At 35.9% G+C, this 15,136-nt stretch overlaps 1 pseudogene; it reads right to left on the bottom strand.

Moving 5' to 3' along the window:
- Positions 1–3,887: 3,887 nt before the first annotated feature.
- On the bottom strand, positions 3,888–4,027 carry LOC145263411 (U2 spliceosomal RNA; annotated as a pseudogene).
- Between the last annotated feature and the right edge of the window lie 11,109 nt (positions 4,028–15,136).

Below are 15,136 nucleotides of genomic sequence, written 5' to 3'. Positions count from 1 at the left end.
TTTTAAAACTATATCTACCTCAGTATTTTCTTTAATTTTCTATTTTTGAGCGATTATCGAGTCTCCTAAAACATGATCCTCTCATGTCGGACATCACTTAGAAAAAGCAATTTAATTTTTTTAAAACAACAGTAAACAAGAAAAAATATTTTTAAAAAATACTATGGAGAGTATAGTATCTTTAAATAACAATATCTCCTTCAAGAATGATTATAAAATGTGTTTTCAATCGATATTTATTCAATAAGAGACCAATTTCCCTACCTAGCAAAAGGGGACGAGTTTTCAGAGTACGAATTTTATGAGTACGAGTTTTGCTGAATTTATTTTTTTATAAATGATTTTACGAAGAATTCTTCATAAGTTTTGGTTTCGATTTCGATTATAGCTGATGGAACTCCAGTGATCCATTTTTTTTAAAATAAATAATTTTATAAAAAGTTCTTCAAAAATTTTAGTTTCAGTTTCGATTTTAGCTGAAGGAACTCAAGCTGATGCACCGAAGTCATATAGATATATTTCTTTATTCTTGAAATCGCAACTTTATAATATATAAAAATCGATAGAACATTAACTCTGTAACAATATATACGAAATCTGCAACAATTAAGATATCATATTTAAGCGTACTTAACGATCTGGCTACGCCGGGTGTCCTTGCTAGCTTAGATAATTACTTTTGCAGTTTTAACAAGAGTTACAATAATTTCAGAGCCTTCGGGACAAGATCAAAGTGTAGTATCTGTTCCGGCAGATGCTGCACTTGAGATGGTTTGTACCAGTCAATGGAGGGGAGGCCCTCTATACTGGGACAATTATTATTTTTGGTAACCAGAGTGCCCCCTTTAAGGGGAGCTGGTTTTTGCCTCACATTAGAAGCGGCCTTGTGCCTAGTTTGCTCAGTGGGGGAGCAAATAAATACCATCTGTTCTTCAGATGCTGCACTTAAGATAATTTGTACCAGTCAATGGAGGGGAAACCCTCTATACTGGGACAATTATTATTTTTGGTAACCAGAGTGACCCCTTTTAGGGGAGCTGGTTTTTACCTCACATTAAAAACGGCCTTGTGCCTAATTTGCTCAGTGGGGGAGCAAATAAATACCATCTGTTCTTCAGATGCTGCACTTAAGATAATTTGTACCAGTCAATGGAGGGGAAACCCTCTATACTGGGACAATTATTATTTTTGGTAACCAGAGTGCCCCCTTTTTGCCTACTTTTAGGGGAGCTGGTTTTTACCTCACATTAAAAACGGCCTTGTGCCTAATTTGCTCAGTGGGGGAGCAAATAAATACCATCTGTTCCTCAGATGCTGCACTTCTATTTCTTGTTCTCTTTCGGTGGAGGAGAAATCCTTCACGACTGAGACAATTTTTATTTTTGTACATTTTCTCCACGTTAAAAAACGACCCTGGTGTCTAACTCTGTCCCGTGGGGAGGCATAGTAAATAGGTACAATAATTTCAGAGCATCGCTATTTACGCCAGGAATACCAACATCAATATATTACATATAAATGAATCCCCTGTGGAATTTTCACAAATCCCACTAGTTATTATTATTTGTATCTCGTTTGTGTTTTTGTTTTGTCTTTTTTACAGCAAAGCAAATCAATTTAATAACCCACCAAATTTATATAATTAAAATAAAATTTAAACATTCATAGAAGGAAGACACATAATAGTTAACGAAGTCCAACGCCCTTTCCATGTTAAAAATGGTTTTCTAAATAGTAACATTATTATTTAAAAATTCGTTCGCAACAATGGGAGGGGGGGGCGTTGTTAATATTTTGTTCTTACATCGTTTTCTCATTTTACCTACCAATCGTCGACTATTTTCAACTGTTTATGAAAACTTTCAAGTAGCGTGTTGTACAGTAACGACGAACTGATACATTTTTGGTTTGTTTAAAATCAAAATAAACCTTTTGTTGTCTTTCAATTTGCAATACATTACAAGGAAAACATTTGAGAAAAAACATACCCGGAAATTACCCGGAGATTTATGTAATTATTTGAAAATTTACGAAAAAAAAAAAAAAAAGAAGACAAAAAACGAAAATAAAAAACAAATCTCTAATAAAATATTTAGAAATATTAAAAGAATCGGAATCAGGAATCGAATCGGAATCGGGAAAAATTTTGGAATCGTCCCACTACAATATATATATATATATATATATATATATATATATATATATATATATATATATATATATATATATATGTATACACTAGTTTCCTTGTAAGCGTACACTTCTTAAACGCCACCAATTTACTCGGTAGTTTAACTATGATGTTACCGTTTGTTTCGATCGAAATCGATCTTCCACATTAAAGCTGCCACAAGGTGCGGCCAACGTTGGCAATGGATCAGCAATCCTTAAACTTGTCCATCAATGTCGATCTCGTCTGGAGGATGGGAAATTGCAATTGAATGGTGTATAATCGACCTTCGTCAGGGTCCTGGCAAAATCAATAGCATTCTTTGTTTTCGAACTGTCTCTGAATGCATGGGTGCGTCCACGTGTGTCACATCTTTGACATTTACATAAATAACAAAAGACGACGAGAACACGTTCACATTTTTCAATGCCCCCGTCCTTCTATTTCGTTAGCATATATATATATATATATATATATATATATATATATATATATATATATATATATATATATATACGTTCTATTTTTTATTACCGTTTTATCTGTTTAGTTACACATGTTTCGGTTGCCGGAGTGCTCTGCAATATTATTGAACACTCTCTTCAAGTTTTTATTAATTACCATTTTTGCTATATATATATATATATATATATATATATATATATATACTAGCAAAAGTACCTGTCGTTGACTGGGTTCAAAAACAGCCTACAGAAAATGGACTCTGATTTATGAAAGTATGATTGGTTATGAAAAGGAAGGGTTGTAAAGAGATAGCTTCAAATTAGGGGGTATCAAAACCAAAGTAAAATATGATGAAAGTAAAAATAAAATAGATAAACCCCATAATTTATTATACCATACCTGTTCACACTGAAACACTTATCACAATATTCTGTGGGTCTATTTTTTAAAAACCTTGTTAAACTTTGTGACATATTTCCATTCTATGGACGTCAGGCGCGAACGAACACCCCATAATTTTATTACTTACGCAAATAGATATGAAAAGTCTTTATTAAAGTTTGCGCCTATTTCCATTCTATGGAGGCCAGGCGCGAACGCAGACCCCACAATTTTATTATACCATCCATATTTAAGTCACGAATAGGCTCCTATATGGTTGACTATATAAAAAAAAAAAACTGATTACATATAATGATAGAAGATGTATCGAGACACAGGAATGGGCATGTTTGATCTGGCAGAATGGTGGTCCATTAAAATTGTGGGGTCTGAGTTCGCGCCTGGTCCACACAGTATGGAAATAAAAAATTAAATATTAAAAAAAAACGTTTACAAGTGTTTTTGATAGAGCTGTACATAAGAATACTTTGATAAGTATGTTTCAACTTAAATAGGGATGGTATAATACTATTGTGGGGTCTGCGTTCGCGCCTGGCCTCCATAAAATGGAGCTTGGCACAAACTTTAATAAAGACTTTTCATATCTATCTGCGTGCTCTCATGTAATGAATGAATGTGTTAATGTAGGATTGACATGAAATTCTTAAAGATAAACTAAAATGACCGAAAAATGGTCTGAAATGACTTAAATAAATAAAAAGTAAATGACTTAGAATGTCTTTAATGAACTTAAGGATGAATTGAATGACCTTAAGAATCACTTGAATGCTTAAAAAATAACTGGAATCCTTCAAAAACAACTTGAATGATCTGGAGAATGACTTGAATGGCTTTGAGACTGACTGGTTGTAAAGTGTGTTATCATTTTACATTAAATTAATACAGAAAAGTGATCCCCCACTTTATATCACACAGTTACAAACATAAATACAGCATGTAGTAAGAACAGATACTACACTTTGATCTTGGCCAAAAGGCCAAGAAAAGGGTATTTATTTGCTTCCCCACCGAGCAAATTAGGCACAAGGCCGATTTTTAATGTGAGGAGTGAAGGGGAAATGGGGACCAACTCCCCGGGGAGTAGGGGAGTTGGATAGTGACAATTGGTATGAAGGGTTTCCCCTGCATTGACTAAGGTCTTATATGTGGGGTTGGTATTTATTTGCTCCCCCACCGAGCAAATTGGGCACAAGGCCGATTTTTAATGTGAGGAGTGAAGGGGAAATGGGGATCAACTCCCCGGGGAGTAGGGGAGCTGGCTAGTGACAATTGGTATGAAGGGTTGCCCCTACATTGACTAAGGTCTTATATGTGGGGTTTCCCCCACATATGGTCTTTGCTTGCAGTATCTGACGGAATAGATACTACACTTTCATCTTGGTCAAAAGACCAAGAAAAAAAACTTAAAAAGCTAAGAACAGCATCTATTAATAACAGACCTTTGATCTTAACCAAAAAGGCCAAGCACAAAAGTGTTACGGACAGAACGATCGACAGACCGACCGACGGAATGACTTATAGTCATCGTTCATCGTTTCTATTTCTTTAATCGTACTGAGAAACGCGGCATCGGCCCAACCCTAACCCTAACCCTAACCCCAACCCTAACCCTTACCCGTCTTGAAATCTCTCCATTGTTTCATTCTACTTATCTTTTTATAATAATACATTGATCTCACCCTTTCTTATTTGTACGCATTTGTAAATTATTTCACGGAATTTTGCCTTTTGGATGACATCGATAGATCTTCCAGTAACGTGATTTCTTTGGATTTTTACTTCTTGATAGCGGATTTTACCAACTCTTCTTGGAGTTTACCGTTATTGGATATTCTGCTCTTCACTCGACCATCCATTCACGTGAAATCATTTTTCTTTTTTCCCCATTCCCTCTGCTTCACGATTTTTTTTTACTTTTTCCAAGTAAGCTCTGTAGTTTCATTAAATAATTTGCAAGAAAAATCCGATTCCGCATTTTGCTAATTCCTACCCTCTGATGAGAAGGAAAATATTCCTTTCGAAACTCCGCAGATTAAGGAGAATTCACTTAATTTGTGTTTCCTTTTTGAAAATTAAATATGTTTTTAACTCTTCTTAAAGTGTTTTAACATGTTTTATTAATTCTTTTTTCGTATATATATATATATATATATATATATATATATATATATATATATATATATATATATATATATATATATATATATATCATCTCGACACAAAGTTTTTGAGCAGTTCGCATCGGAGAATCCGAGAGACATGACGTGCCCACACACTGCAAAGATGTAAATAATCTACTCGAAAGTCGTTCTTCGACCATTTTTAAGTAAAGGAAAGGAGAGTAGAAAGTGGACCTTGCTTTTACTTTCATCAGCCGCGTAACTTGCTTCCCCCATTTTGTCGTTTAGTTCTCACATTCCATGAGCAATGTTTCTGACAAAGAGGGAACAACTGCCGTTTTCTGGATCAGAATCTATTCCACCTAACATCTATCGCTGGCAAGTTTTTGACATTGAACAAGACTTTACGGACAAAAAAAAAAGTATCTTTAGTTGACCTTTGACAACTAAATATTTTCGTTTACTAGCCAAATAGAAAAGTTACTAGCCAAACCCATATGATTTTTAGAATATGACATCTTCGTTTTATGCCGAGTATGTACATCATAAAGATTTTTTTTGTGTTTCTTAATAAGTGTAATTCTAAATATATACCGAATTTTATGTTGATACTTGAAGGTATAAACATTCGAATTTCCTCAGATGCTTTTTAAAGTATTGTTTTGTTAAACCTTTTATTGTTTAAATAATTCAACTTTGCTTGTTTTATTTAAAAAAAAAGTTGAAAAGACATTTTTCACTCAATAGAGAGCTTTGGAAGAGTGTCAGTGAAAGAAATACAATCGTCAAAAGATAAGTGTTTCATTATTTCTAGTCGCTACTGTGAAAAATCACTCGCAAATACGACTGTATCACTCGCAATGTAAAGCCCTGTTGAAGTAATATTTTTGGCTCCACACATCAACTGACTTCATGCCTTGTCTGGAGTGATTTCTATAAACAAAATCACATAAGAAATAATTAATCGTAGCATTTTTCTTATAAAGAGTTATTCTTATTCTCTCCCTTGCGAACGTAATACTCCCCTCAATAAACCCTTTAAAACAATTAACAAGTCTCTTTGTGTTTCCATATATGAGTTATTGTTGTATACTGGGGCAGAGGTGTATAATGAGCGTATATGTTTAGATGGTTAGATTATATGAGAATGTATATATGTTTGTATATACATTTCACAGTCATGTAGATGACGTGTGTATATACGTATGTTCGTCTATGACCGTTTAGCGTTTCGATTGTCTAACTAGAGTTCGTTGGGTGTTTATGCACATTTAATTACAGCTCATGACGGGACAAGAATATACATAAATACCTCTACAACACAAAGGAAGAATAACACTTATTTGGCGTTTCAGCATCTGTCCAATCAGGAACATATTTAGCCCATCTTTGGTCTTGTTTGACGGAAATTTGCAATGAAAATTCTTCCCAAGAAAATGACAGAGATTCGGGTTTTGTTTTCGGCAACTTTTTATTCCAGAGCATTCTTTTCTATTTTGAAAATTTACAACGCTGATTCTGATTATCGCCATTTCTGCCCCCCCTCTACTTGAAGCCAACACGATCTAAAAACCGTCTCTGTTCCTCTCTCGACTTTGCCTAACTCAACTAATCTCCACGTATCTCAAAAAGACCGTCTTCCCTTCTAAATGACGTCATTAGTATACGTTACTAAGATAATCACCTGATGTTTTTCATCATCATCATGATCATGACGGGCGCCTTGCCCGGACCAATGTGACTCTTCCTCTTCAGAGTTTCCTGTCTTCCATCAGTTGCCTCAGATCTTCAGGTTCACAGTTGGCGTCGTGTGCTATTTGTTGGATGTACGTGGATCTAGGTCGTCCTCTGCTTGCGCGTCCGTGTCGTGGAGTCCATAGCAATACATCACTCACCAATTCATGCTTGCTCCTCAGACAATGACCGGCAAATCGTAGGCGTCTTTCTCTGGTGGTATTAGATATGGCAGGTAGGTTGCCATAAAGTTGCTGCTTCGTGGGATGATTTTGCCAAGATATATTTAATATTGTTCTTAGCATACGGGTGTATGTGCCGTCTAGTTTTCTTTCCAATCTTTTGATGAGTGTCCAGGTTGTAGCACTGTAAACAAGGACAGACTCTACCACTGCCCTGAAGAACTGTCTTTTCAGTTTGTCATCTCATTTACTACTTGCCAAGCCAGATAGGATTGTTTGTTATCTGCTGCATTCTGGATTCGATCTATTTGTTCTGGAACATACTTCTGTTGTTCTGATAGGTACATCATACTAAGTTCTTGAAGCGCCTGCTTCCTTAATTTTGTATTCTGTCGAGTGGGGTATTCATGTTGCTTTTTGATTATGTTTTTTTTAAAAACTTTTCTCGTTTTAATATTATTTTGTCATTTTCCCACGGTACTTTTCGTTTTACCTTGGTCTTCAGAGGTATACACTTCTTTGCTGCTTCTTGGTGCGACCTAACGAAGTTTTCATAAGTGGTATTAGCAGTTGGTTCCTGCTCTTGTGCTTGTAAAGCATCAAATCTGTTTCGCAGTTCGAAAATGAATCTCTGTTTGATCTGATTGTCGTGTGACAACGTTGACCAGTTTAGAGCTGTCTGGATGATTTTTAGTTTTGTTCGCTCGTAGGCTTAAATTCAACTTGGAGGTTACAATCCTATGATCAGTAGACACACCATAGAAACTGCTATAAGCTTCACAGTTATGACAGCTATTGATCCACTTCTTATTCATAAAAAGATAGTCCAGTTGTGCCTTGTCTCCATTTGGGGATTGATGGGTCCAGAGCTTACCGGGTCTTTTCTGAAAATGGGTATTCATGCATTGTAGGTTGTTTTCAAGGAGAAAAGTTAATAGATACTCTCCATTTCAGTTTGTTCCATCATGGAAAGAAAACTTATGCTTGTTGTCTTCCCGTCCTATATGTGTATTCATGTCACCCCCAATAACCAATAAACTATGTTTGGGGATTGAGCGCACTATTGCTGAGAGTTCATCATAGAAATTCAGGATCTCTTGCTTGTCACTGACGTTGGTAGGGCGGTACCAACAAATAACAGTAATAGCAGGATTACCACTGAAGGTAGCAAGAATTATCCTTTGTGTTATTTGTCGAATTTTTCCATGCTGACGCTGATACTAGTGTCCACCTGTTACCAATTTCATGGTACTTCATGTCCATGTCGTTGTGGAAGAGTTGGTGCTCTTGAATACACGCAATATCGATATCGTGTTCTTTGGATGAAGCAACAAGTTCTGATATTTGAGATGTGGGTTGAAGTGTCCGTACATTAAAGGTGGATATTTTTATGGTATGTCTAGCAAAATGCCGACATGATGTTTTTACGTATCATTATTTTTAAGTTGTCAATTTTTAAGTTACATTTCTAAATTTATGTAAATAAATATTTATTCTAAATATTTTGGATTATTCTAAAACATATTTTAGCTGACAAAACTTTTGGTTGGAATAGTCATAATAATCGTCAACCAGCACACCTTTCGACCAACACCTAACATTATTTGTCCTTCTAGAGTTATAATCAGGATTCGGTTCTGGGGTTCGGGAAGGAGTGAGTCACTCTCTCGACAACAGCACGTTTCTGCCCTCTTCTTTTTCAATCGACCACACCTGGCCTCTCGCCACCAATGTCACACCGCACAATCCGAACGTCAGCAATACAAAATTCTTTTCAAGAGATGTTCACGACTCTTTTCTCTCTGCTGCCCCAGGGAATTTTTCCCGGCTTTTATATCCTCCTATCTAGAAAAAAAAAGGAAGAGACAGGAAAAAAAAATAGCTTCTCCCATCATGCTCTGCCTTCCCAAGATGCCCTTCGTGTATACAAATGCGCTGGCAACCCTTTCCTTCTTCTTTCCCAAGGAGCGATGCAGATACGCCCGGTACGTTTCTTTTTTTTCTTCTTCTTCTTTTCTAACCATATACGCCACAGTCCTGAGTTAAATAGTTGCCAGACAATGCAACAATACAAATCATCGGCCACACATACGAAAAGCAACAATGTAAAGAATGAAGACCATATGTCATTTAATTAGGTTGTTTGTTTTTATAGTTCACTAGCGATAACGTAAGTGCAGTGAGTATGCAGTTATTGAACGCACAAGTGTACTTCCCATGTGCTTCATCCATTGAACATATTATTCTTTATTAAAATGTTACATATATCAGACATTAGCAGGGTGATTCGACGTTGCCCAGGATTGAATGAGAATCAACGAACGTGCCACACCTTTTATACTTTTAGTGTTCTCGAAATTAGTTCAAGCACACATTTTAAAAAATCAGATCGATTGATAGTCTATTCTAGTCAGGGACCCACCACAGTGCACTAGGAAAGAGCTTCACATGCCTTCCCCAGTGACTTAGTCCACAATGCATTCTAGTCTACATTTCACTGTAGAGAACCTTCTATTGATTTTATAAAATTATTTTCATATAATAGCTTCAATCTAAGTTTAAAAGGCAAAAGTAAAGTATTATGGTTCAATTGTGCTCTGAATAGAAACATTTATTTCGAACACGTCCCTGTCCAATCAAAGAACCTACTGTTGATATTTATATGCTGGACTCTTCTGCTTGTGTGGTGATAAAACTTCTCAAATGGACTTGTGGTGTTAGACTGTATAAAGATGTTAACTTTGGTCAAAATCGGACTGTTCGTTATTTAATTAGATTTTTTTTGATTATTGATTTTCAATACTTATCAAAGGCATTCCGATACAAAACCTATCTAAGATCACCCCCCAGACTCATACCAAGTACATTTGTGTGAAATTTTAAAATATTGACTCAGCCGTTTCGGAGTCCATAGAAAACAAACTCACATACACGCACACACACAGATACACACACATAGATATACACACATTGATGCACACACATATATGTATGCACAGATACATACACATAGACACACACATAGATACACACACAGATTCACACCTATAGATACACACCTATAGATAGACACACATAGATACACACACAGATACACACACAGAAATATACACACACATTCACTCACAGATGCACACACATAAACAAAGTTGCTTTTGTATATACATAGAGATAACTTCTTGGATTGGAAGAATGTCATCCACTCTTTAAAGCCTCTCCCTCCCTTTATTTCTGTTTCTCTCCCATTTAGATCTTACTCCCACTTAGAGACTTACCTGCTAGTTTTCGGTTTAAAACAAACCGGAAAACAGTTGGCAGTCTAGTCTTGAGAAAGTGTTGGAGGTTCTTACTAATCAAATTTTTTATTTCCTGTTTTTTTTTCTCCACTCCACGATTCTTGCCAATGAAATGATTTATAGACGTATTCATTTTCAACAAAATTTTTGAACGATTCAAGAAATTTAAAGAAGGACGGCTCCTGGAGTAAATGTGGTATTATGGTGATTAATGGTTCTAGTTAAGAGCAGTATAGACATTTTCTAGTCATCGTAACAAAGGATGAGTGACGGCACCCATTTTCCCAAACTTTTGAATGACTTTGTGTCTTTTAAAAAATGTTTTTTTACACGGTAATCAAGGCCCGGAAGCCACTCAGGGGTAAGCGTTATTGCAAGTACAGTACGTTAGTGTGGAGATTTAATAAAGTGTTTACTTAAGAGGGTCGTTCATTAGGAATTTGTTAACGTTGGACTTGAACACATCCAAGTTGTGGGCAGGTGGGAAGCAGGCAGACGGAACAGAGTTCCACAGGCGTGCAGTTCTAAGAAAGAAGCTTTGTTCATGGAATCCACGCTTTGATTTAGGCACAGATATAGAGTGGGGGAAATTTTTCACAGTGGATTCAGCTAGACGGGTGTGTCTAATTCGTTCAAATGCTAAAATGTAACCTTTTTATATTTTGTGCCAATAAATATTTCAAAGTGTTGTATTTGTTCTATCTTCAGTTAGTGAGGGCGAGATCCTCCTATCTCATCTCAGCTCCATTTTCTTTCAACGATGCTTCACCACCCAATCTACACGACTTCTCCAGTTCTTTCAATCTCGCACTACAGTTTGCAGGTCCCGAACACTTTCCAATCCTGTGTCCTGTAGCAGGTTGTCAATATAGGTCATTCTTCTACCACGGTTTGGGTGTCCATCTGTTGGTATCCACAGAAAAAGCTTGCTGGCGTCCTCTTCGCTGTGTCTCATGCAGTGACCGGCTACTCTCATTCTTCTCTGCTGTACTTTCAATGATACTCGTGGTAGGTCACCATAAAGCTGTTGGTTTGCTGTGTGGCTCTTCCATGAGGTATGAGATCCTTCTAGGCTGAGGTAATTTTCATTTTTAATTTTTGCCCCAATCTAGAGTTTCCCTTTTGGAGGAGTTGGATTTTCTCTTCATCAAAAACCGACCTTGTGTCTAACTCTTCCCTGATGGGAAAGCAAGTAAGTAGAGACACTCATAGATTGGTAAGTGATTGCCCCCAACCCCCGCTTTCTTTTACAAAGAAAATGCCAGTTATCAACGCCTGTAGATTATGCAAGGATAAGAATTAATGGGGTATACAGTGGTCACCGTTACAGTGTAATAATCGTTAATGGTGGAAATTGGTATAATTTAATCATTTAAAGGGATAGCTCAACAAAAACTTGTTTACATTAGACTTGAAGACAACTATATTGTAGTCAGCAAGAAAACAGGACTGTGGAATAGAGTTCTGTCCCCTAAGTTGTCTTGTGGATTGGATAACAGCTAACCCAATCACTGCTTATTGCCTGTGGAACACTATACTTTATGGGTTGCTTTCCAGCTGACTACAACATAGTCGTTTTCAAACAAATCCTTGTTGAGCCATCCTCTTAAATAACACAAATTATACACAATTTTCACTACAACTGATCATTACAGTGTTTCTCACCGACTTCCTGACATTCATTAATCATCATCCTCGAGTGGTCTTTAAGCTTTCATAAGCAGTGAGTCGCTTGTACAAAAAAAAAAAAAAGAAAGAAAAAAATTACCTGTTCCAGTTTATAAAATACCAAACATTTCGAGCTCCAGTCTCTATTCCTAGTTTCCCTATCATGGACGATGTTGGCTTGATGGCATTACAGCATAAACCCTTATAAAGAAGTTGCAGGTAGCATTTTTTTCACACGAAAAAAGAGCCAGAATACTCACAGCCATGTAAAGCATGCAGGCTTTTTCTCAAACATTCTTCACTTAAAATAACTCCTCACAAAAGCACATACTAGCAAACTCCTCATACTCTTTATTTATCCTGACGAAACCTTGTTCAGATGATGCTAAAATATGAATAATCGCTTTTAGATTTTAAATATCATTCACACTAGGGAATACCAGTCAAGCATATGTTTACTTTGTGGTCCTTTGTTTACTAGTTTTCGACTTCTAGCTGGGAATATGCACACACATACACACGGACAAATGTCCTTTATATAAGACTAGTACGGCTATTCAGCGTTGCTCAGGGCCATTAAAAAAGAAAAACGAGATAAAAAAAGATGTTAAATAGTGTTAACTTTCTCACCTTCTCCTAAAAGAGAATTTTTTTTTTTTTTTTATACGAGGAATGAAACAAATAAAACGTAGGAAACTTCTACTGAAAGTGCTAAATAAAATTAAGGATGCCTCCACAGCACTACTAAAACTAGGTTTCTCTTCCTCCTTTTTCTTTATGGAGAAATGACAATAATCAAGAAACGATACATTAAATCTTAATTTAATTAAAATAAAGCAAGAAACAAGTGAAGCGTGAAGCATAGATGGTCCACCGTGAGTGTACAGTGAACGAGGCATAAAAATGCGACAAAGTTCAGCATTTGCACCCCTTCTCCGCATTTAGCCCCAAAAGTCCCCAGGGGACGTCAAATTCTGGTGAAAATGAACAACCAGTGCAGTTTTAGGCCTTAACATATATAAATTTGAGTTCTGCACCATGGAAAAAAAATGAAATGACTAAGTCCATCATTTGCATCCCCCCCCATTCAGCCCCAAAAGTCCCTAAGGCCTTAACATATTTAAATTTGAGTTCAGCACCATGCAAAACTGCTAAATAGACATACACAGAAAATTTTGGACAAATATGGTAAAATAGTCTTCAAAATGGAGTGTTTTTGTTAGCTCCAAAAGAGCTCCTGGGGAACACCCAAGAGTTATCCTGAAGTATAGACAAACAAATTTATATAGAAATCAGTTAGTTACAACTTTTCAGAAAGATTTATAAAAATCCAAGGCATCAATTTTTTTTTTAATAAGCACAAAAGTGTCATTTTTAGTCATTTTAACCTGAATGGCACTCCTAGGGGATCAACCAGAAAATCCGTTCTGTTACTTTTTTACTCATATCATGTTTAATGTGTGTGAAAAATTTCAAAAAATTTCAAGGTATACTTATTGAGAAAAATGCGGACAGACGAACGGACAAGGGTGAATTTATAGGTCTACCCTCCTTTTGTCGGGGAACCCAAAAAATTTGTTGACTAATTTCCTGATAACATTAAAAATCGTATTTAATTAATTAGAATTCATTATTGAGATGAGTATTATTTATTAATTTATTTATTATTATTTATTAATTTATTTATTGCGGACTATTATCCTCATCTTCTAGTTGTTTTTTCGCAATGTTTCGGCCAACTATTTCTCTGGCCTTCGTCAGGTGGTTAATCGCGGCGGGATAGGAACTCTGAATCTTCTAACTCTCCTAAAATTCAACGTTTTTATCTACAGGCCTCGTTGCACAGTGGATAGAGACGTTGAATCTCTATGGTTCCAGGTGAACATTGTCTGAAGATAGCGGTTTCAATCCTACCCAAAGCCGGCGAGAGGCTTAGTTGGCCAAAATGTGGTGAGACAACAACAACTATGGGAGGTAGTAATTGCTGAGGATGCAGTTAGGAGATTTGGCATTCCTTTAATGAAGGCCAGAGTGATAGTTGGCCGAAACGTCATGAAACAACAACTAGAAGATAAGAATAATAGTCCGCAATAATAAATAGATCAATAATTAAAAATCGTGTTTAGTTTTTAATAATGCAGACCAAGATCACAATGTAGTATCTGTTCTGATGCTACACGTCACCGTTTTTGTCCTCAGTCAGTGGAGGAGAATATCTTCATGACTGACACAATTTTTATTTTTGTTCCTATCCAGAGTGGAAAGCTGAAGTTTCCCCACATTAAAAACTGACCTTGTGTCTAATTCTGCCCTCGTGGGGAGGCAAGCAAATAGGAACATTAAATGATATAAAGAGTATTTCTTCGGGATTATGCTAACTAAAAATATACCAACTTTGTTAGGGTTTGCTGTGTATTTTTAAAGTTTTAGCTGCCCATACGAACATACAAACACGCAGATAACTTCCCTTTATGAAAGTCACTTTTTTAGAGGCGACGAATTTTAAATTAATATAAATCACAGAAAAAATATTTTTATCATATAAAGATGTGGTTTATTTCAAATATTAATTTCTGGCATTTACAATGTAAATACAATTTTAGACATATAACCCTCACGGCTCGCGCATATATTGCATAGAGGTTCAAATTTATACTGGGTAATCAAGAGATCTAATTTTCACAAACTCAACACATTAAATTAGGATATATTTCGGAAATAACACATTGAAATTTTTTCTTCCAAGTAGTCTATCGTCTCTGGTTTATCAGCATAGATAAAGGACTTTACACATCCCCAAAAGAAAATAATCTGATGAGGTTAAATCAGACGAACAACGCGTACAGTTGACAGTCCCGTTTTGTGAAATTATTCGTTCATTAAATGTTTCAAAATGATTTTACAAAATAAATTTGCACAATTTGCAAACGCTGCTAGGGTATCAGTCTATTCATAATGAACTTAAAATTACTGATCGTTGCGAAATCTGCAAAAGAAAAGAAAAGAAAATATTTTCAATTTAATGTTCGCCGCCTCTAAAAAATATCCTTTATAATAAGTGATGATCGAGATAATACAAGGTGGAACGATAAAATTGTC

Source organism: Euprymna scolopes, chromosome 38 (genome assembly GCF_053919585.1).
Source record: "Euprymna scolopes isolate OS-2025 chromosome 38, ASM5391958v1, whole genome shotgun sequence".
In the NCBI taxonomy this organism is placed as follows: Eukaryota; Metazoa; Mollusca; class Cephalopoda; order Sepiida; family Sepiolidae; genus Euprymna; species Euprymna scolopes.
Note: the sequence above shows the minus strand (reverse complement) of the source record. Positions and strands in the feature narration are given on the sequence as shown.